This window comes from Patagioenas fasciata, chromosome 2 (genome assembly GCF_037038585.1).
Source record: "Patagioenas fasciata isolate bPatFas1 chromosome 2, bPatFas1.hap1, whole genome shotgun sequence".
NCBI classification, from domain to species: domain Eukaryota; kingdom Metazoa; phylum Chordata; class Aves; order Columbiformes; family Columbidae; genus Patagioenas; species Patagioenas fasciata.
The window spans coordinates 60,545,833-60,571,357 of NC_092521.1; positions in this window are offsets into that span (position 1 = coordinate 60,545,833).

Consider the following 25,525-nt stretch of genomic DNA (forward strand, 5'->3'; position numbering starts at 1 on the left):
ATACGCATGTAGGTTTTGTGATGGTATATTTGTATATAATATATATAATACTTTGTAAAATAGATAATATTTGTTGTCACAGCTTACAGAGTCTGTAAGGATGTCTTCACAAGCTCTCTTCATGGGTGGAGGGGCTTTCAAAGCTGAAGAAGTTACAGCACATCTAATGATTTTCTCACTGGAGATATCCATGCATTCTAGTCTACCAGCTGAGCTGTTCTCAAATTCATTTCAACCATAATGAGCATGCTAATCAGCTTATACAATATGTCTTTGTCCAACCGGCTTATTTTGACTAAGTGGCTAATAAGCTATTAAGTAACCAGTTGAGCTTTCAGACCTTCAAACTGTATTTAATACTGCAGTCAGCAAAAATAGCTTCGATCACTTTTTCCAAGAGGTGCATTCATTTACACCAGGAGCTGAATGCAGTTCTCAGTAAAGCAATAAAGTGGTGTAAAGTTACAGTATGTACTAACTCCATCAGTCACACCTTCACTGAAATGTCCCATTGCTTACCTATCCAGAGATCTAAATACCCACTAATGCTGTCACTCATTTTTTGAAAAGTCCTCCTGGCAATGAGGAAAAGGTCATGCTTATAGATCATTCCTTCATTCCACAGGCTACAATTTACTTTTCTTTATAAGCAGGAAAATGGGAGAAACAAACAGTAACTAGTCTGTGTTGGCTGTTGGAAATGTAAAATATTGGTGTTTTCTTCACTTGAGACGCTCAACCTGCAAAAAGAGAGGACTTGGGTGTTTTATTCGCTTTCCTATGTACAACTACTCTGTGATGCTCATTATTTAAAAAAGATAAAAAAAGTAAAAAGGAAGTTGATGAAATTGAAAATGCAAAATCCAGCAATCAGAAGTCATAGTTTTTAATCAGGTTTCTGTAGACATGCAGAAAGCAGAGAAAGACAGTGAAAGGGAGATTTCCTTCTGTCTCAGTTCATAATGTCATCTAGAAATCTAATGAGCCTCTAATGAGCCTAGACTTTTCTTCATTCCTATTCTGCTGTCTCTTATGTTCCAGAGTATTGTTTAAAACATGAAACTTTATATTTTTTGTTATTTCTTTACAACTCAAGATGTTTATTTTATCAATAGTCTGCAGAATGTCAGACACTACTAAGGCCAAAAATATTTTAAGTAACCAAATGATATATATTATTCCTTCATTGGCTGAGGATTTTTCAAAAATAGCTATGATCATATGTACCATAAAAACTCACACTATAAAGTTAAGAGTCACCTCACACTGGACAAATAGAATGGACTAAATCCTATTTTTTTTCTGTCTCTATGTGACATAGTTTAGCACATTTTGCAGCCATTTCCTGAGCTATACACCATCAACCTATATTTACAAAAGAATGTGTACATATTCATAAATGATCTGGGAAAAATATAAAGAGCTATGACACACAATTTATTGATTATACTTAACTATTCAGTATAACATTCATATTCATATACAGGAAAGCTGACTATGAAGGATTACAGAGGCGTTCTACAACTTAATGACTGCGTGGTAGTATAGAATATAAGAATCAACTTAGATAAAGGTAAAATAATACACATAGGGGAAACCTCCTCCTAGCTCCGATTCTACCTTTATACATACAATGTTGATCTTGCTATTTTTTCTCTGCAAGGAGATCTTGGTGATATTGTATATAGTTTCATATAAACACTGGCTCAAGAATGGCTATAAAAGTCAAAACAAACTAGAGTGATTCAGAAAGCAACAGGTAACAAAGCAGAAAGCCCATCTGAATATAAATTCTCAGTGGGGTTTCATCTTGAAAATGGTATGCTGTTTGTTTCCCTTTTCTTAAAACATATATACTAGATGTAAAAAGGCACAGAAAAGAGCATCAGGCTTGACCCTGTACTGTTACAGTCAATTGTGAAATGAGATAATTATTTCTTCCAATTCACCCTTTGGAAAAGGACATGTGAAATTTAAATTTCTAGGAAAAGTTTTACTTATTTTCTGATAACATTTACTGAGTTAACTCTTAGAGAAAGATTTTGATTTTGAAGTTCTTATTCCTATCCCTTTTAAAGACAGTAGGAGACTAGACGATTAATTTTGCTGACTCTTTGCATAAGCTAGTTAAAAGTTAATATGACATTCTGGATATTTTTGAAGTAAAAATGAATAGAAAAGAGTTAGATAAGATTAACTAAAATACTAGACATTCCAAGAAAAGAAGCAGGAATGTAAAATCACTTAAAAAATGTAGCAAATTTTCACCAATGTAAGCTGTACCGTCCATTTTTATTTCAGAAAAGACAGAGTCAAACATCAAGGATTCTGGAAATATAAACTGAAAACCTCACCGCACCCAAAGAAAGATATCTCCTATAAAGATATCTCCTTAGAGAATATAGGCTTATTTTCAGCTTTACTGTTATCATTCTAAAAAAAAAAAAATAATAAAAAACAACAACAAAAAAGGTGAAAAATGTAGTTTTAACCTTTCTGTTTTTCCTTGTGCAGTTATGTTAGAAAATTCTTAATCGTTCTGTTCCAACCTGACAAGCATAGATTCTACCTTTTTTAAGAGTATTGCACAAATACATGAACTGTAGTCCAGAAATTGCATGACAACCAAATCTGTTATTTAAAGTTCCACAGATGAGAGTCATTTTACATTTTAATTCTTACAAATGAAAAAGAAAGACTTTTATAGGAATTTTAACTTTTTTTTTTTAGTATTTAAAATACGACTATTCATATGTATATATACCTGTATTTTTGAATGCTTGGTGAAAAAACTTGACATTATTGTAAAGAGAATAGGAAAATTCTGCCTTGGGTATGAATACGTGTCTTCTAGTTGCATATCTAAAGACAGGATTTGTGCCGTAGCATTTCAATCAAAGTAAAATAACCAGTCACGCTATTCTGTAATCTATTTGGTTTGCTATAATTATGTATTATACAATAGTATATGAAGTCAATAATGTAAAACAATTTCTGTTCTCAAATGTAATAGCTATACCAGAAGTACCTATCAAACCAAAATGCACTGATGTGAAGCTAAAATATGACAATCTGGAGCTACTCTTAGACATAGTTTTTGCAACGTTTACAGTCCAAGGATGGAGAGGTTCAGATGAGGTAAGAGTAAAAATGATAAAAAACCCTGGTGTTTTAATATAAATTTTAATATATCATAAAAGAGAAAGACAATAATGAAGACACAATCACATTACAACTTCACAGTGTAACAATGTTTGACTATTTGTACTATCACATTTTTATACTTAGTGTCAATTTAATCTTAATTCACATTTATGTAGTTGTCTTCCTCTTTGTCATGAAAATAGGTTAATTTTATGTCACTGTTGTTTCTTATACAGAAATAAGGCATTTATTTGTTCTAATTTTTATATGTGAAAAGGTTATTTCGGCATCACTAAATGATGATCGGTAGCTTCACACAGAGTATTTCTAATTCCTCTGCTGAAATTATCTGTTCAAGGTCTCTTTAAGCTACCTGGCACTGTTACAAGGGGAACATGCTGTTTCTTTTGTCTCTGGACAGCTGTGGATATTGCTGATGGTGTCCAGTCTTTCTGCCCGTTTGTCATAATGACATACATTCTTAAATAACTACATGTTCATAAGTAAATTTCAGAAAATCATTAATGTGAAAAAATTGTTAATATAGAGAAACTAAAATTACATATATCTTCACATAACTTTTTTTTTCCTTTGGAAAATCACATTGCCCCATTTTATGTTTATTGTTTTCCTCTTGACAAGTCTGTACGTTAAAAATTGATAGTAATTCATATTCTTAATTCATGGATACAGTATGGAGCTTGAAATGCCATATTATCTGTTATTTTATATGCTTTATCCTCGTGCTGTTTTATCCATTAGCAAATCCATTGTGTGGGTTTCTACACGATGTCATTACTTTGAGCTAAAACAATGCTTTTAGAGTTTGAAAATAACCAAGGTACATATTGATTGAACAAGTGAACCCTTCCTGTTTTCTATATGTGGGCAGTGAATGAATAGTGATTTTAGCTGTGGTTTGTTACTTCTGCATACTGTGCTGCTTCTCAGCCTCACTTAGCAGGAAATCTTCCCATCAGCAACTTAAAAGACTTTCATGGTCCTGAAACAAAGGTTAGTTTCCACCTTCAAAGGCTAGGCACACACTAGAAGTCGAGATTTTCAATACTATTATGGCTTTTTAAATTTTTTTCTTCCCTGAATAGGCTTCATAAACATTTATTTATTTTTATTGTGTTTCGTAGCCATCTTCAGAGTTCATGAGCCAGACTGATTAGTGTCCACATACAGGATTGGAATGACCTTGTGTGCCAAGTGTTTTCCATTTGCAGAGCTGATTGAGAGAAATGGCTACAGCTGAGGGCCACTTACAGATCGTGACAATCGAACATATCACCAGGATCTCCTGAGGCTAAGAGAAGGAAATCCTGGGAAATTTGCCTTGGAGTGATTAAAATACAGTGTTTGCAGACAATTACTTGCTCAGTGAAAAGGTAGGTTTTCTGGTAATAGAGCTTGACAGGCACTTGCCTTTGTCTGTGATTATGAACCTGCAGCATATGGTCAGACATGTTCACTTTGCATTTACTTGTAGTAATGAATGACAAATTAATTTTGAAATTGAAAGACCTGCAACCGACACAAACTGACTGTCACAAAAAAATTTCTCAAATTCAAGAATACTATATGTATCTTTATTTTAATCTCTATTTAAAATCTAATGAAATATTGCTGTTTGTAGTGTTAATCTGTATATTGCAAAAATGATTCTAATCCTGTTCACTGAAGCTGTGTTTTTATGCTTATAATTAGTATAATTATATCATACTGGAATTTGCACAGAAGTGACTGAGAACAATGTATTCTGAGTAAATATACTTAGTATTTAAGCAGTCCATAGCAAAAGTATATAGGGAGCTTTTTCTCTAATTTTACAAAGCAGTTGCTAATCACCAAAGCTATTCAGTTTCCATGAATTCTTCATGTTTTTCCAAAATTCCTTTTAATATTTCCACTTAGTTCTATTTGTCTCTGTGAAGAGAACAGTGAATATAATCTAAGTATCTCATTGCAGTCACAATTGTCTTGAAAATCATGGTTATTACAGGTGTTACTGATGGCCTAGGCAAGACCTAGAAATTTTTGTTCTTTTTGTCATAGACTCTTGCTTTGAATAAGACAGCTTTACATGTTGAATTGAAAATAAATAAAGAAACATGAACACTATCTGTACTTCAGTTAAAATGGATAGTTTTCATGCTTTGGTAGTAGAGAATGAATAATTTTCCTAACATGAATGCATGTGATCAGGTGAGATGAATAACCTGAATTTTTATGCTGAGAAGTCAAGGTACCACTGTAGCATCAGTGCCTCCTGCCCCAGTTGCCCTAGACAGCTACTGAAGTGTTATGCCATCACTGAATGATGTGAGGACAAGTAGCAGCATGTTAAAAATACGTTCTTCAGAAAAGGGTAGGGAGGCTACACTGGATGGCAATCTAGAGCGTGAGCCAATATGATATTCTCGCAGAGAAGGGAAAACATCTCCCTGGCATGCATAATCCCCTGCTCCAGGAAGCGCTGGCAATTCCTGAGCTAGAGTGTTTTGCTCTACCCAGCCAGTAAGAATGATCAGAGCTCTAAGAAACAAGATATGCAAAGAGAGATCAAATAAACCAGGATTGTTTAGTTTAGAGCAGGAAAGAAGACAGGAATATGGTTTCCTGAAGCCTGGAAACTCCAGAAATCCAGCATTACAATGTTAATTTTGGCTCAAGTTCCTGATTTTTCTCTGTGTTTTAGTGTGCCCTAATGGGTGTAAAACATACATAGTTATACAGTAGCTTACTGGTAAGCCTGAACTTTTTTTTTTTTTTTTTTTTTAATATGTGTACATATCCGTGAATGTATTCTTGCAGCATGAAAAAAAAAAATATTCCTTCGTGTCAACTCATCGAAAAGTGAGACCACTATATTTTATTTAATCAGAGATCTTAGTCCCCTACTTTTCTGACTGTAAACCACTCCAAATACCACACGGTCGTAAAATGAAACTGCTAATAAAGATAAAAATTGTTAAAAATATTTTGGCTGCGCACTGAAAATTAGACAGTCATTATGAAAGTGAATGTGGGAAGACAAAAAGAGGAGAGAATATGTGAGGTTCAGCAGTGTTCTGACAAGAAAGTGATTGAGTAGGTGGACTTCCAAAGACTTGTCTGAATAATACCTGTACAGTGGGCCCCTGATGGGAATGGCAGAATTCAGTTCAGTGTCTATCATGAGGAGGGTAAGGAAAAAAATAATGAGAGGAGAAAAAAAAAGAAAGAGGCTTCTTTCATTAATCAACTTGTTAAACATGAGGAACTGTTCTACAGTGAGCAGTATATGAGACCTATGGAGAGAAGTGGAAATGGTTTTATTAGAGAAGACTCACGGCTTAAAGTGAAAGAACTCACTGGGCATTTTTTGCTAAGATATAATGGTCAGATTTTGGTGGACACTAGTAATAAGAGGCTTTTTTTGTGCTATAGTATTATATAAAACAGTTATAATACAGCAGATTATCTCAGAAAACAACTAACAGAATTAAAGCAGAGGAGATTTGGTTGCTACTTAAGTCTAGCCTTCACACTTGGCCATTCTGAGCTCTGAGTTAGTCTGTTGGGATATGCATGCAGTCTTAAAGACTCGAAGTGTCATAAGAGTGCTCTGTAAAGTTGAAAATGTGATGTAATTAAATATATATATATGTAGCATATATATTGACTCTTATGAAAGTTATCCACATGAGAAAGAGCACATTTTTTTATATTTATATATACTGAAAATGCACAAAGATTTTTCATTACAAAAACTAACGATTTTTTTTTTTATTTTTTACATTTTATTAATATTTTTATTAACAGCAGGCAGAACAGAGAAGTTCTACCTATTCATGACATTTACGAATTTTTCAGTCTTTCCTTTATCTCACATATAAATGCCACTGTCTACTTGTGTTATGTGAAAATTAATATGAGTGTTCAGAATGCATGAACTTCCTTTCATATTGGAAATAGTCTACACGCTTCTCTCAGCTGCATCCTTATCCTGCTGTGCCCAGGCTCATAGACCACTGACAGACAAGCTATTTCAACATGTTCACCTCAGAACACCAAGAAAAATAATTCAAGGGCACCAGACTGCATTCACACACAGAGTGAACTCACACTTTTCAGAGCATGTTTGTTTTCACTCTTCTTTAGCCTTGTCAGGCTCCAGCTGCTGGGTCACCACACCTAGCATGCTACAGCTCACTGGGTGTTGTGGTCAAGGGCGTTTTAGGCACAGAGCTTTAGGAAGGTATAGAGACCACTAGGCCTCTGTGAACCATGGAGGGTGTGAAGAAAAAGTTACAAAGGAACATCGCATGGAGTCATCCTCACATTTACTGGGACTGCTTTACAATCAGCTTAGTGCCAGGCACTCTGGATGACACTGGCTGAAAGCCACGTGTGCTGTGTATTGCACATCACAGTTCATCATCCTAGTCCCTGTTATCCCAAATGAGAGAGTAGCAGTCAATGGAGAGGTGATTGTAGTGCAATTCTGAAGTGTTTTAAACCATTATTGAATCCTTCTGCCCATAGCCGTAGCACTGTTCTGCCAGTCAATCTGTAGGATACTGTTACTGTGATAAACCTTATTGGACAGCTGTCTCTCAGTATGAAAATGTTTCTTGAAAGAAGACAATCTTTTTTAACAAAAGAGAGGCTTCCTGAATGTAAACCTTTGCTGCTCAGCAACACAAAAGAGAATAAATCGATGGCAAAGGGGTTTCATATCTACTGACTGTGCAGCAGTACTGGGTTAGGATGATCTCACCCTGCCTTAATACTGATGAGAGTTTAGTGCCCACACTGCTTCCTAAAGACAAAGTGTGCTTTTCTTTTGTAGAAGTATCAAGCATATCTTATAGAACACACATACAAATGTATGCTTTGATTTGGCAGATCCACTTCTGGTCTCCTTTCCCACAGGGTTTCTGGCCACTGAGGTTGTACTGGGAGAAACAGCTGTGGAGAAGCTCTCATTCTGGCAAGGTAACATGTTCAATACACAGAAATCACAAGAACTGACTTTTCAGTTTAAAGAAACTTCCTCAGCTCCTTCAAAATACCAAACAGCTCTCAGCCTGGCTTATCAGAAGTTATCATTAGACCAGTCTGTTAAGAGGACTACTTTTATTATGGCTTACAGAAATTTGAGAAGTTAGGTATAGAGTAGTTATTGCCCTCAACCTAAAATTTGACTTACTTATATTGGAAGTTGAACAAATCTTTATTGGTTCAGCTTTAGCTGGGATGAGATTTACTTCTGTAAAACTGAAAAAAACACTGGCATGGCAAATACAGGAAAAACATTCACCTGCTCCACTTACATATGAAAATAGTATATGGAGCACAGTGCATGTTGACATAAATTATACTAATTCATCCTTGAGAGGGATAATTTGTTTATGTGACCATGTTTTCAAAACTTCAGTTGATGTCACATCCAAAGATACATAAATATACTATTATGTAACGCAGATGTCCTTTTTGTGTCTGACAGTGGTGTAAAAACTAACAAATAGCAATTATCTAAGCAGATGCATTTTATGAATACAGTGTAGGCCCTTAATTTTGAAACCATTATGAAACCCTCAGTAGTTTTCACAGTGTTTTCCTAATCTTCTTCTTTTGACAGCAACATGGTAGGAAATGCTAAATTCTCTACCACGGTTACTAATTACACATCAGAAGCACAGTATTGCATCTATTACTTTAGGCTTTGTTTTGCAAGGGACACCTGTTTGGAAGTATAGGCTAAACTATTAAAATCTTAGTACTAACTGAAATGAGAACAGTGGTTTCAAAGATAATTCAAATTTCAATAAGACGGTTTACAACATTCAGACACCATTATTAGAAATCCCTCTAAGCCTTAAGGACATACAGGAAAGACAGAACTTAGCTGCAAATCAAATTGGAATGAATAGTAGACGAAATATGTACATTACTTTTTATTAATCCACTTTGCTAATTTACTCTTTTGAATCTGAGTCCCTACATTGACATATAAAAATATAGCTATAATCAGTAAAATATCAATATACATATTTAAAACGTACGTACAAATTCTTAGATTTGAAGCGACCTCAGCATAAATGTCTCAGTAATAATTTAATTTAAATTCAGGAAGACAGCTCATCTGCTAATTAGAAAGCAGTAGATTTGTAGAAGCGTAACTATCAAACATTAGTATAGCGTTTACAAGTGACAAGTTCAGCCACTATGTAATCAGTTCTAAGTTATACAACCATTAAAAGAAAAAGATAATGTCCTCAAGGATTTAGTAGAATTTCTTTGTATTTATGTACTTGTGTTTTCTATGACAGTTTCTGCAAAGCTTGCAAACCATATATTAAACAATGGAAGAACACAGAAAGCAAGGTTTGCCTATTCATGCTTAAATGTATTAGCATTTGGAAAAAGGCAGCACAATATATGGCAGGTATTGAATGTAAAATAATTAACCATTACTACCTTTATGTCTCATTCAACCCATTAATCCGCTCTTCAGTTGTGGATCATTAGTTTATGTGTTTTTGTGTGTGTGTGTAGTTTAAGTCCAACTTCACTTTCTCATTATGTACATATCTTGTTCTTTCATACACTTGCAGTGAAAAATTTTGGCAAAGCACCATACTTCATCAAAAAAAAAAAGGCAAAAAAAAAAGAGCGTAACATGAGCTACTGTCATAGACAGGAAATGGATAGATAGGAAAAATCTGCTCCTCATTTCCCATCATTTTCCTGGAGGAGTGCAGCATGCATGTGGAGGACAATAATATGCTAGAATTGATTGCCAGACATGCTGTGTTACAGAAAGCAGCTGAATTCAGCACAGTTTAACAGCAGATAATTTGTATCTACGCACAGGCAGAGGATTTTCTGAGGCAGGGCTTGGTATAGTGCAAAATGCAATGCACCTATGGAATGTCGTAACGATAGTTACAAATAGTTGCAAATAACTTTCCTGTAAGGGAGAGATCCATAATCTGTTTTGCAAAGTCCATGATGAGAAAAGATGACTCAGTTCCATTTACTACTAAGCTTCCAGATGCAGTTACATTTCATGGTTATATTGTGAATAGACCAAACATATATGGATACACATTTTTATATACATATATATATATATATATATATATATATATATATATATATATATATATATATATATATATCTGGGGGTTGGGGTGGCCCTAGGATTACTGCATACAGAGAGTCAGGCCTGGTTGTGTCTAGGGATATTTGCCACGGCAAATATCTGTCTGAACATCTCAAAAAACCTCTAAGTGTAAGACTAATTTTAGATCACACATAGTTGAATAATTCAATTTGAAATTACACATTCATTTTTTTTATGTTCTAATACTTCCTGCTTGGTTTTAGGCATGCTGTATAGCATCACTTTCCTGATTGTAAGTAGAAGTTAAAGGGTAATTTAACACTGAAATTATTTTTTCTCCTAAAACAGCCAGCAGAAGGACTTAAACTAGTTGTGTAATATACAAAAGGTGAACATTGTTAAATTTGCACTGGGAAGCATCCTGAAGTTAGCCCAGGTCTGAATGTTGACTTTACAGAGAGAGAAAACGTATGCATTCCTCTTCATATTCCAGTAACAACACTGGTAACAGCTAAAAGAGGATTTGCAACATGTTTATACCATCTTTTGAGAAAGAAAGAAATAGGGCAGAAAAAGAGATTTTTTGTTTCCTTCCCTTTTCCTCACACTGGGCAGCACCAGTAAATGAGTGGCAAAGAAGTATGCTAAGGCAGATTTTGCTACAGCTTGTTCCCTTACAGAGGGAAAGGAAACAGGCACAGAACTGACTCTCTCAATCTTCTGGTCCCAAGGCTGTGAAATTATGTCAAATGTTGTAGTGATAATAATATATCTATATAAAGTCTATAATCTGAATTTTAGCGTTTGGTTTTACAATGATTGTGTAACCAGAGGGAGTTTCATGAGCTCACTCTGGCCCTGTGCTTTTATGAGCTTGTGATCTTAAAACGAATTACCTGTTTTTATTGCCTTTGACCCGGCCAGGACACATTGTTTGATCTTTGAAGATTTACGCAGCATTGGTATTTTAACCTAAAGTTTTAGGTGAGGTAGAATATTATTTGGACCTGCTTTCTTCAACTAGATAATTTTGCTTCATAGATCACTCAGAGCCTTGTTTTTTTCTTAGGCAGTTGTGATTTGCACTCATAGAAAAGTATAAATAAACTGTATCCCTAAAATATTAGAGGCAATCATGGCTGTTTTCTTTGCAACAAATGGTGAAAACAAAAGCAATCAGATTGTATTATGATACTTCCCATAGGAACACCAAATGGTGGTGTATGAATGTCATTAATATGATATGCTAATTATCTGTTTGGCTTTTGCTTCTCTATGTTAACCTAGTCAATCAGTCAGATGTTACTAATGAGAAAGTTAATGAAAGCTTATCCAGCTGCTGAGAAGGTCAACGAAAAGATAGATGCCTCTCTGTTTTCACTTGCCCTACATCTAGAAAACTCTGTGTAGCAATGTTTTGACTAACTGAAGTCATCTGGGTATTAATAAGGGAATAGGAAGCAAGTTGTTATAACATTTCCTAAAACGTACGTTTATCATAATATCAGCTATTATAAAACAGTTTAACTTCACTATATTTGTTTTATTAAGGAATTCTCAAAATAAAACAAAGATAAATTGGGAAGGCTTCTTATGATCAGAAAATTTATTTAATCATAAAGACTGCTTTCTAGAAAAAAATGGAATATCAAACAGCCCCTTAAAGGAAGATTTGTTTACTTTTCAGTCTTCTTTTTCAATTATTCACAGTATACTCCCAATATTTTTCCAATCACATTTTCAATGGAACAGATATGAGATTTAGGTTTACCTCTTCATGATTAAACTCTATACTGCTGTGTAGGCACAGAGAGTGTGTTAATAACCTCTCTCTCTCTCTATGTATATATATATATATATTTTAAAATCTTTGCATACGACAGTGTTCACACAGGAGATCAAATCTCAAAAAGAATGGTTGTTTGCTGTGTGGATGGTAATAGAAATATCTGTTACAAGGGTCCTTGTAACAGCATCTTCAGCTGAATCAGGAGACTCCCTGAATCACTTTTCTATTTGCTTCTTGGACTCCAGCTGCCCATGGTCCTACCTAAACACTCTAACAACATCTGTAATCCCTCACTATCGATTGCTTTAACCAAAATACAAAATATCTCCCAATTATCTTACCTATGTACAAAAGACTCTCTTATTTTAGGATTTCTGCATCTTCAATAACAGTTTGTATTTACAATTATGTATGATCTATTCAATTCTACAATTCTGAACCACCTGAGGTTCCCTGGGACAGTTCAAGTCTGCACCCAGGATATTAATATGCACACTTAAACATATAAATTGGTTTACGCAGAGCAGAAGCTGCCCAGGGGAATCTCTAAACTTTTCAAAATTCCCAAATCGAGAGTTCCTGAAGCAATTAGTCAAGTATTTTGTTGTGAAGAAGACTGGGAAGTAGGTCAATCACCTTGTCTCAAATCGGTCCCTTAAGTCAAGCCAGTCCATTATATCTATGCAGTTTCTATGCAGAGATCATCTGGGGAGTTCCTGAAACAGGGAAATAACTGAGTGTGTACACAAGTCCTGCCCTGTTACCCAGTTACACCACAATTATAATCATAGGACAAATCTGAATTTGAACCTTGTTTTTCCTTTATGAATTAAATCCCAAGGTTCTTGTCACTGTGTGCTTTCCATGTAATTTTATGGCTTGGCACAAAAAATCCTTAAGGGAGAAATTAAAAAACAATACTGCAAGCTTAGAATAATTGAGAAAAGTAAGTAGTTTTAAGTGTTGAAACTAAGAAAAAAATGCCACACACTAAAAAAAACTTATATTTGATCAGTGTTTTTTTTTTGCAATAAGAATGCAGCTGGGGATGCAGGAGAATCATGTTGTTTCTGAGCTTTGGATTGCAATAGAATTTTATACTAAAAATTCATCTTAGATGATTGCATTATACAGAAATATCACCAAATGATGAATGCTTTTTAGAAGTTCTAGGAAAGCCTGAGTATTATGACTTCAGTCAAAGGTAGATGGCTTTAGGATAGCTCAGCTGAGGAGAGAACTAGGCCAAGAAAGTCTGTGTGGGCATGGAAGATTCATGTATTTTATTAAACATCATTCCTGTGAAATAGTTTAATATTTTTAATATTAGATTTCAGCATTGTATCTTAGTGGATTTTATAGGAGAATTACTTCTCCTGAAGGCCTGAATCTTTGGACTGAATTGTGCCTCTTTGTTTGCATAGCTTCTCCAAATTTATCTTAACTTCTGTAAGGATTTTCTGGAACTCAGCCTCAAATGTACTGTCTGAAATTTTCTTTGCTCTTCAAGGAAAATATGGCAACAGTGATAATCTTTTCTATGAAAGCAATTATGACATCATATGGTATAAGATATCGCTTTGGTCAGTTGGGGTCAGCTGTCCCAGCTCTGTCCCCTCCCAACTCCTTGTGCCTTTTCATCAACCTACTCACTGGTGGTGCAGTATGAGAAGCAAAAAAGATGATCTTGTGTAAGCACTGCTCGGCAATAACTCAAAGATTCCTGTGTTATCAGCATTATTTTGGTCACAAATCCAAACCATAGCCCATACAACCTACTATGAAGAAAATTAACTCTATCCTAGCCAAAACCAGTACAGCAACTTATAAAAATCCTTATCAAATTTAGTTTAAGATGGAAGACACTTCAGGAAGAGAACTGACCCAACATGACTCTTAGAATCCATCTTGTCTCTATGTCTTACATTCAGCTGCAGTAAAAACTCTCTAAAGTACCTGCATTCTTGGTAACGTATTTTCTCCAAAGCCTTTTACTCCTGTTTTTGAAAAGTGAATAGGCGTTCCAGTTTTTGTTGTACCTTTCAAATTGCTATGACAGTCCAGTTCCAAATGGTTCACTTTGCACAAACCAATGTTTCATTTCCTTTCAGGCAAGGAATTAATCGATTCAGCATTAGTAGAGCCATAAAAATGGGACTTTACCATGGGTATAGAGTTATAGCACATTGCTGTATGTAGATACATAGCAATAAATGCATGATAAAGTTCCCACATTGTCTAAGTCACCCAATTGTCTCTGGACTAAATAGTGTGAACCTACATAGTAGTAGACTTCAGGGCACTATCAGAACCACCTTTAAGTTAAGCAAAACTTGTTTTAAAATCACTTGAAGTAATTGCAAAATATGTTCCTTAGATTTCTATGCCCTTTGCATTATGTCATAGATAGAGCAGATGAAAATATGGTTACTTTTTTATGAACATTACTATTTATTTATTTGAATTATTAAGTGACTTATCATGAGGAATAGTTTTCACAAAGCCTTAAAAAGTAAGCTAAATACCAATCTTCTTTCAAATATCTAAATGTTAAGTGTATTTGAAATATAATCACATTTGCTACTGAATGCAAACAACAGAATTTTCCTGTCAGAAACAGAAAATTAAATGATCGCAATAACATCATTACAGAGTTGTCTGCTTGTTCGGTCAAAAATGACATAAATGTATTTAAAGCAGTAGATGTCAAACCCCATTTTGATTTGATGGGGGAAAATTTTTGTTTGTGCACTAGTGTTCATCCGAATCTGCTGTTCCTTAATACCATTGCTATTATTTTTGGAAAAAGAGAAACAATGTACTGGTCTGCTCTCCCCAGGCTGGTAGCACTGAGGAAGGCTGATTCTAGGAGCTGTCTCCAGTGCTGTGCTGATGATATTCCATTTCCTTTCTCTTCTGCTCGAGCACTACTTATTCCAGGAAAAGAGCCCCCACCCCCCAAAAAATTACCTTAAAAAGGCTGAATATCTTGTGCAATGATGAGTGACTTCTTGGCTGACACTGTCTGCCAATAGATGATGAGTGCTGCCCTTACAAGTAAGTGCCACTGCTGAAATCTTCAGGTAACATGAAAATAGCTCTCAGCAATTCAAAAAATAATTGTCACTTCCTTCCTATTCGCAAAAAAAGCAGAAGGAAAAAATAAAACCTCACAAGGAAAAAGAAAAAAATAGTGAAAGGCTCATTTAACAAGTAAAATGATGTAATAATAATAATCTTTTCATTGACACTGATTTAATGTCCTATTAATTCAGAAATCCATTTTGGATTAAAAAATCTATTTTGCTAGGAAAAAAAATGAGATATTCTACCTTCCATGAAAGTGAGTGATTCTAAGTTTCTTGTCTGTTCACAAATCATAGTTATGTTGATGAATCATGCCATGTAATTGACAGTGAAATAATGTCACATGATTTTGTAGAAAGCATAATTGAAAGGTGTGTAGCTGGCTTATAGACTTGCAGCTGAGCTCAAATCTGTGTGTTTGGTAAAGTCTAGTCCAGACTCTAAGCTCATTTCCAAACAGAGTGAAAAGTCTCTGGATGTTTTTTTCCAACATGTTGGTGATTAATCTGGCAAGACAGATTTCTTCTGCTAGTCATATTTCTAAAGCTATATACGTAAGTAATAGAACATTGAAGTACTATGATTACTGGAACAAACTCCTTTGTGAGATCTTTCATCTAAAAGTTATTATCAGTTTCAATTCAGATTTTTTTGGCATATCATAAAATGCTCAAGCTAAAAATGAAAGCTACCTCTTGGAAGTGCCAATAATCCATACCTTGGAAAGAGAGGAAGGGGACACATACTGTGTGACCATGAGCAGTTTTAAACACAGATGGGGAACATGCACCATGGAGACAGCATATACATGCAGCTGCAGGTGCATCAGGAAAGGCAGCTGTGGTCAACATGCATTTCAACGCTACCACCATGCTGAGCAGAACTATAAAGGCAGTGCCTGACAGAGTGCAATACCTGGCTGTGGCAGTCAGCTCACAAAGTGAGTCTTCGGGTTGAGAGTGGGTCTGCTGGGCATCCGTATGGGCCTTCACATATCCTTGAAGTCCTTCCAACCCTCTTCCACTACCAGGCAAAAGACACACTGCCACTTCCAAGAAAAAGGCCTTCTTTCTCAGCCAGGCTGTCTAACTCACACATTTTCTCAGAATTCACAAACTCTGATGGTAAAAATGGAATTTATTTGACCTATATGGGGCTTAGCTGTGTGAAGCAGCATTCGCATAATCTTCCCAGTTTTTATTCGTTGCAGGCCATTCTCTCAGCCAGTCATATGGAATCCCCAAGGCAGCAGACTTCCATTTCTTTCATAAAAAATAAAGATGTGAAATTATTCCATATTCTCTGTCGGTGATCCCATGTTGTCCATGATCCATAGTCAGCTTATTCTGGTCTTGGCAAAAGAAATGCATAGATAGAAAACTATAGAAAGTCTGTCTGGTCACAATCCAGATATGGGAGGAGTTGGGAACCCCTCAGTTCCTCTGAAACTCAGGACCAAAGAATTCAGAGAGGAGAGGTGAAGAGTCCAGGCCAGACACACAGCAGACACTGCTTCTCTCTAAAGCTTCCTCCATCCTTGTTAAGTCCTGAAATGCTTGATTCCCTCTGAGCAGACTCAAAAGGCAGAGGAGAAGCAGCTACCTCTTCCTGTCATTTCTCTTGCACACCTCTACTTTGTCCTGCCTTTTGTACAGGATCAGTGGAGATTGTTTGCAATGTTTCACACATCTAAAGTCAGGAGCTGGGTGCAGTCTCATCCACGCTGTTTTTGGGGGACATTGTTTGACCAGTTGGTAGGCCACTCTCTTCAGAGATCCTCTGCATGGTGTCCTTGAGGGTCAGTGGCTAAAAGTAATGATGGTAAATTAACCTTCAAGAAGAACCACAGTCTGTGGCTGTGGGGTTCAGGTGTCTTTGAGAATGTTACATATAGACAACAATACAACTATAGTACTGGTCTTATACTTTTGATTGTGTGGTTATATCAGGGAAGACAGTGGAAAAGGTGATCAGCTTCTGATGCAACATTTCTGCACTGTACGATCTAGCAATGTCCTCACACAGGGTGTGCAATGCTGCATTTGTCAACCAAATGCACACTCCAGAAAGATCCTGTAGGTGTTGAAAACTAAATGGAGGCATCCTTGCGGCCTGAGGTCAACTTACAATGGTTGCATTCAAAGCAGGTGATTCCCATTTTCTGCAAATTAGGGCAGTGCTCAGACTCCCTTCAAGCTGGCTCTTGTGATCGGGAAGTAACAGATTAGCTTAAAATTTATGCTTCCAAATGCTACACATTGTGGAAATGACATCTGTAATAGATGAGACTTGCCTGAAGCAACTTAATCTCCACCAGGTGATCCTGCATGAGAGGCTCTTTCCACACAGACACCAAACATACAAGGGTGAGGCGTAACCTGTGATGGCTGTGGTTACATTGAAGAGCAAGATGAGGTAGTTTTGACTGAAATACACCCATTCATGGCAGGCTCATTTATAGAACTCATGTCGAATGATTGACTTTTATAATTTGTTTTGTCCATCATCTTTGGATTTCTCCTAAGAAGTAGGAATAACATTGAACCAGACTTCAAAGAGAATTTTCCCATGAAAGACTTAAAACGCCCAAAAGAGACATTTAATTTGAGAGATCCCCCCATATTATTTTTCCCATTAATTCCATTAGCCAATTATGATATCCTGTATTAACAAGGGTCATAGCACATGCTTTTATCAAGATTATACCTTGTGTTTGAGATCCTGCATATGCTATAGAAAGCAACTCTATTTGGATTAAGGTCTCTAGGCAAGGGCAAATTTATTCCATCAACCAGCTGGGGCCAAGAGAGCTGGAGGGTTGCTTGATGTCTGCGTTGTCTACAGTATTGAAGTTCACCCCCTTTCCCTCATTTCTTCCTTTCCTGATGGAGAATGCTTATTCTGTACGGGTCAGATCGATGTTTTCTATGAGGCCCTTCTCTGAGCTGAAAACTTCTCTGCTGCTAGTATCCTACAGGGAGACCACAGGTCCAGCTTAATTTCTTCCAGGAAAAAAGCTTAGATGGAAAACTCCATTTCCCCTCACTACTTCACCTCCTCATCAACTAAGCAGTCACAGGAAGACCTCTTCTGCAGCCCTGTTTAATACCTGCATTGTACATCTCTGTTCTGCTGCTATGGTCCTTCCTTCATGCAGTCCACTAACAACCAAAAAAGGCCACAAGCCATTTAGCTTCAAATAGAGTAGCTACTTGGTTGCACCAGTGGACAAAATAGACACCCCATCTGATCGCAGCTCTGAAGATGAGAAAAACTGTGGCAGGCACGTTTACCCTTCACCTCAGAAGCACCAGAAACTTACAAACCAATGGACCGCTAAGGTTATATACACACTCATTGGTCAACACGCAGGGCCCTTGACCCATGAAACACCATGGTTGAGAGAAGTTTCTAGACCACTACCATAAATGACCACAAGCTCAGATCCAACTAGGGAGCCCATCAGAGTCTCCCTTTGAGTTGGTCTTCCTCAGAACAGTGGGTCTGCATTTGATGACTTTCCTCCTTAGATCTATGACACCGTATAAGAAAATTTACTTGAGGATTGAGACACCCTGCTTTATTGGTGAATGATACGTCTTCTGGGTACCTGTGAGAGTCTTTACTTTTTATGAATGGGTAGATGCACATTTTGAATGATCATTCTAAATGTTTGGGATCCCTTGAGTTTGAATTGACTGTGTAATAATTGAATTTCTAATTGGTATTCAAATCTGTGTTTTACAATCTTGTCGGAGTGCTGAACGATTTGGATGAACCCTGTTTTTAGTTTGCTCTCTTGTAAACAATTCTGGTTGAAATAAAATCTGTTTTGAGCTTATCATTTGATAAGCTGATAAACTTATTTTTGGGGTGCTTCCATGACAAAAGCTCTAGTGACCCACACAGTATATCTACTCCCTTAGGTCTTCCTATGTCCAGCCATGCCCTTTTCCCCACTTGAGCACAAGGTTATTGATGTTCCTATTTTTTATTTAATTTTTTCCTTTCTCCATATTTAAACTCCTATCAGAGTCCTACGGTGACAAGTATTATACTGCTGCTCAAGATTTAATACTCCATGCTGCAAACAGTACTGGAAGCTGGATATGATCCACATCTCTTCAAGTCAGCTGAAAGACCCTTATATGCTTCAGTAGAAGTTTGATGAGTGAGTTAAATCCTATTTCAGCAAACCAACGTTATTATTGTGTAAATCATGTAATGCATTCTATTGATATTAATATAATTTTGGTTTATGTTTAAAATTCAACACATGAATCTGATCTATTGAATTATGAATCTAGAATAGTAATGATATTTAAGACTTGTAAGTCTATTATTTTTGGTTTATGAACCATTTGGTGTAGCAACAGAAGCAGCCAAAAAAAAAAACAATCTGAAACTGGTACATCTTAGAGGTCAGAACTCAGAGAAGAAAAGGTGTTTTTGTCTAAATAGCTTAATGAGCTTACATCAGATCAAATTTTATCTATATCTTCTTTCAGTTAGAAAAAGAAAACTTGACTCAATCCAGGCACACTAATGGATAGTGCCAGTGAAATAGAAAAACACAGATCATACAATAGATTCAAATGGCAAGGTCTCAGAAAGGCATTTTACTGTTTCTAAAAGATTTGGCTCTGATACTCTAACATTTAAAAGTAAGAACTACATTTTCTTCTGCTTAACTCACATAACCCTTTAACATCAAAAAAGATACAAGGGCTTAAAGGAAGAGCTGGGTTCTAGCTTTTATCCAGAAATAATAAAGAAACCTCTGTTCATTGTGTTCACTCTATCTCAACTAATGAGGAGATGAAAACTCTAATGCAGAACAATGAGTTCTTTTTGAATAAGAGTAGTTGTACTTGTTCATGGATGACCTGAGAAGATTTCCATGTGTTCATGTAGAAAATAACCAGAGCAAAGCTGAGTGTTACAGAGACTGTTTCCCTCTATCTGGCAATTCGTCTCAAGGATAATTAGCACTGTTTGATTTAAACAGAAGCAATACTTTAGGTCTATATTTTCACTGTGACATTTATAATAGTGATTTATATTTGTGGTGATAAAGGTTCACTCTAAGAAATGCCCTTGTAAAGTACTATTTTGTGCAATTAAAATAGGTTTTCCCTATTACTAATAAAACATGACCAAAAGATTAATTAAAATGTAATTAATTATATCTACTTCAGTTATAGAAAATTCTCCAATAATGAAGAGTTCTTCCCTGAGGTTAAATACTGTTGTAGATGGAGTGACGCACTTCCCTTGTTAGGGAGAAGCAGCAATATGTTTATTGATAATAAAGTCTGACAGCAAATGTGGCAGTGGTTTAACAAAATTTCATGGCAAGGTGTCTGGATTATTTACTACATAGGGGACATGGGCAGATGATACTGTCAGGGAGACCCTCCCATTGAGTCATGAGGTTCAGAAAGGACACCCTTACTTTCTAAACTCCTTCTCAGAGAGGAATCTAGGTGTGGCTGGATCCAGACTTCGTGTCAGACTTGGTCAATAGTTTATACCAAAAGGATTATATATGCACAATCAATCATTTATATCGCTTAGCTAAGTTTACAAAATTTCAGTGCACTTGTTCCCAGTTCTTTTATCGAATATATGATATGAGAAAGATTCTCTCAAGGACTAATCTTGAGAAGTGTCCCTATCCAAGAGGAGATACTGGTGTGCAGTCCACTGCCAGCCAGGAGAGCTCAAAGGGTTCTGAGCTGTCCACTATTTATAGAGTAAGATGATTGACTCATAGTTGTATTTGCATTACAACTGCAGATAGCAGTTTATTTCAAATTTGACTCAAGTTGGGCACAGACTTGCACTGCGGCCAGGTTGGTGCAGTATCATGAATTAGCCCTTGACTGTTGTACTCTTATCTGTCTCTGTAAAATTCACCTTGAGCCTTGAGCTGGATGCAGACATCAAGATCCATCACAACCACCGTGGGTGGTTGTCACGTATCAGAGTTATGGGAAAAGGCCAGGTCAAGGGGGCAAGGGGAGCACACAGGCACAAATAACATGAATTTCCCACCCCAAATGCAAGTAAATATGAATCATAAGGTGAAGAAAAGAGAATTAATCTAAACCTGATGAACTTGATGTCTTCCTGCAAATTTCTCTTTGCTTTCAACTCTAAATAGATCACTTGATGAAAAGCAGGTTGTGACATGTAGTTACTACCCTATTACTAAAAACCTGACTGTTACTATACAATTTCCTGTCTATTTGGTGTAACTCTCCGTTATTTTTCTCCTGCTACCTAACTCAGTAGACCTAGGACTGTCCTTTTATCCAGGATGTTAGAGTCTTAGTCCTTTAATACTGCAAAATTATATTATTTTGTGAAATTATGTAATGCTACTGATTACCTGAATTTCAATTAACATGAAATAGAGGTATTATTTCACCTTATGCTGGTAAAAGAACCATAAAGGCAGACTATCCACAAATGAACAAACAACACTTATCTCTGGGAAACCATTTTACTCAATAAAATTATCAAAAGTGAAGTGGGAACTTCAATAGGACTTGAATTTTGAGTGGCGGAGGAACACTCAGGTCGACTCAATATCAGTGATAAAGCATAGTTGATTTATTAGCCCGAACAGCATATACTTATACAGTTCATGATAATTGTGCATACCTGCCACCTACTAATTGTTTTAAGCTCTAGCAGTCACATTTGCATGGTCCTCCTACTTGCAGTTACTAGCTATGCTTGTTCTATGTTCCTGTGCTCTTGCTTCTCCAAAGCTGTTTATGAGACTCTGCCAAGGTCGCATTGTCCTTGCTGATTTTGCTGAAACAGTCAGCGGTTCCCACTGTGGCCTAGTCTTGCTATTTATGCTAAGGCCTTCAGAACAGGCTCTGCTCGTACAACTGCTCTATAGACCCATGTCCTTTATCTTTAAGCCATTCTCCATTGGATGACTATTCTTCATGCTTTTGACCATTAACACGAATGAAACTAATTTCTGCACCGTTAAACAAGGTGTCTTCAAGGTGCAATGTATTCAGAGTAGAACAACAAAGGAAGTTTGAAATCTTGCTGGCAATAAGCATTAGCATGTCCTTCTGAATTTTTATCACTAGGATCACATGCCAAGACCTTCTTACAGTTTTTCTATCCTGATTTGAAGTAGTCCAATTTATAAAGTATGTAGATTATTTTCTGTCTTTCAAATAAGTATTCATGAAATGTGTTTTCTCCTTTATAATTCAACACGGATGGGATGTGTACACTCTTGGGGACAAAGAAATAATTTTAAATAAGGTGGTTGATTATCTTTCTATGTTCTGCACATAACTAAATTGACCATAGCTATTCTTTTTCTTTTTCACATGGTTGGCAAGAGGGTGAATGTTTTGAACCAATGCGTTAAATCTTCTACTTCATAAACTGGAAACGTGCCTGGAGCAGTTGATTGTGCCAACTGGCTGATCTTCAGTATAAGGCATGTGTTCACTTTGTGTCATGGCATTGAATTAGCCAACTGTCTATTGTTCCCTTTTGAGGCAAAACTAGTAAGTGTGATTAAAGGAACTACTTTATTTCACTGATCTTCACCTCAAAAGCTGAAAGAAAGACCATACCGAAGGAAAAATTCCTTCCTTCGGTTACCCTGTAGGTTATCAGTCCAATTAAAAACAGAATTACGAAGAAATATTCAAAATTTTAGTGTCCCAATGCATTTGCCTTTCATTTATGTAGTGAGAGTTTGAATCTCATATGTAGTAAATGAAAATCAGTACTGTCAGTTGAATCCTCAACTATTTATTTAATAATACTGAAATACAGGAAATTCCACTTGAAAAAGACTTCAGTAAGGAGAAAAGGAAAGTTATTAATTTTAATTGTCATTTGAACGATTTTTTTTTTTTACTTTTGTGGTTTTCTGTCTTAGAAAATGCTTTTAGCTTAAATCTGAACTGTACAGGGCGAGGTTGGTATCCCCAAAACAAGAGATTGCAGTACCTTATTTTTAGGTAGCTTTTATTTGACCTCCTGTGCACCATCTTCACAGCAGACTTACTGTATACCAGGATTCTGTACAATTTTAGCAAAACAGAAATATAATTTGCTGTTTACGAGTATTTGAGATCTACATTTTAAGCTCTTGATAGACGTTCTGTAAAGAACTGAATTTACTTGGAAAATAGAATACAGGTTGCAAAGAGTTTTTAAATATTTTATTGACCAGAATTCAATAGATGCTTTAAAGTATGGTATTCTTTATACCATTTAGTTTAGAACTTTCTATGAATTCAATATAGAAAACATGGTGTGGGAAGACTGGCCTATGAGAGGCAGGCTAGTCAATTTCCTCAGAGGGTTGTTTTGTATCTTAATAAAAGACACTTCTAATTGTGTTTTATCTGTATCAAAGTTTTCATACTGGCTGGAAGAAGTGTTTATGCCTGTACTGAAATGACAAAAGAATGAGGTGAGAAGACAGCAAGTCCCCAAGTAGGCATGAAGAATAGTTATTGAGAGACTAAGTGGCATCATCAGATATGTGCGTGTATGAGGCACCAATGCTTAAACAGCATGTTCTGATTAGGTGCTGTCATACCAAGCTCTTGCACAAATAAATGCTAAGGAGAGTGGAATATCTTGGCAATGCTGCTCTTGGTGTTGGCCAGCAATGACAGATCCAGTACTCCAGCTACTGGTGCAGGCTGTTTCTTTAAGGCATGAAGATAGGCTTAGGGGTAAGATAGTTGGCAGGGTTACTTCTGTAATTATTCTGATCTACAAATGGGACTCTGCCATCATCATTCCAAAGGTGACACAGCTTTTGGTTCTGGATTGGCTCCAGTGAGTTAGGGTGCAAGAATCGTTCTTCATAGCAGGCACTCTGTTGTTGCTGCACACCTTTAATATCATGCTATGCATGACTAATGTAAAACCAACAATGCAAAAATTCATCAGCGTTGTTATATTGAGGACTAGCAGAAGAACACAATTTGTGAAGGTGTAGAGCCTATGGGTCATGACCTGAAGCAGCTGCAGTGTGCCGGGGTGCCTTCTGAGATATGTACTGGCAAACTGAATAAGGTCTTGGCTTGGATATGGTCCTGGATTGCTGCAAAAAATTAGGGAATAATAAATTTTTCCTGTTTGTAATCACTTGCAGGTCATCTATGAGTCAGCTCTGGGCCAAAGTGCAGTCATTCAGGTAATCAGGATGTGAAGGGTCCTGGAACTGTGCATGGAGTCACCTTATGTTGACTCCCTCCTACAAAAATTTCACTATATTCTTTTGAACGTTGTGATCTAGGCAAAGCTGACGACATTAAAACAGTTTTAGCATGTGATTTCAGAGTTCATTTTTTAATATTCTTTAAAGATGAGAAGAACCATAAAAGAGGAATTTTTCACTAGTCATTTGTCTCACCATTTTTAGGATGTCTGGGGAGTCTGATGGTGAAATATCCTTTATTTCACGAAAACAGTGAATTCATGCTTATGAAATACAACAGCTCAAAGTAAAAAACGAACTTTTGAAGTTTAAGATTCAAGATATTAGTGGGAAACTGCTCCATGTGTTTCTTTCCCTATATTAATGGAACAAGGGCTATTGGTAGCAGCAGCTTATACATAAGCCAATGATACATATTAGTGTTGATGACAACACATCACACCATCCTAAGATTTCCCTGACTACATGATTAGCGTGTTGCTTATTTTACTTGCTGCAGGTTTATTGAAGAGAGACAGAGTAAGAGAGACTCACTCTAAAAAAATCAGTACACCAGTTCTGAGGAGGAACATTAAACAATTTAAACCAGCACTGCCTTCTAGCAATTTAGTTGCTTCCCTGCTACAATATCTCCCAGCACTTTCTAAATATTGTATGAGGTACTTAAAGGTGAGGACAGAGCTGTTGTGCATATCCATATCCATGAATCATTATTAATGACATTGCTTACTGACAGAGTTCTCTGGGTGACTATTGTACCTACCTCAAATGGGACTGACAATGCCTTTAAAAATGCATCAGTTATTTTCACTCTTTACACTGCGTAGGCTTATCAAACATTATTAACCCTGTTATTTCTTGGACAGACTGTAATAAATGCTCTAGCACTTTTTCTTTCTCCTGGGGCTGCTGCAAAACCTGCTTTTGCAAAGAGTGACTAAAACATATCTTTCAAATTAGAAGGCTAGGAAAGTAAGAAAGATAGCTGGAAATTTAACTTGTCCTAGACTTCGAAGTAATCACCTTTATAGCACTCTTTACAGTAGGTAATGCTTTATAATATCTTTACATTTACTTTCTGATAGCCTTATAAGCCACATATTGCTGTCATGGACTAGATTTCTCAGGGAAGATGTAAGATTGACACTAAGAACAT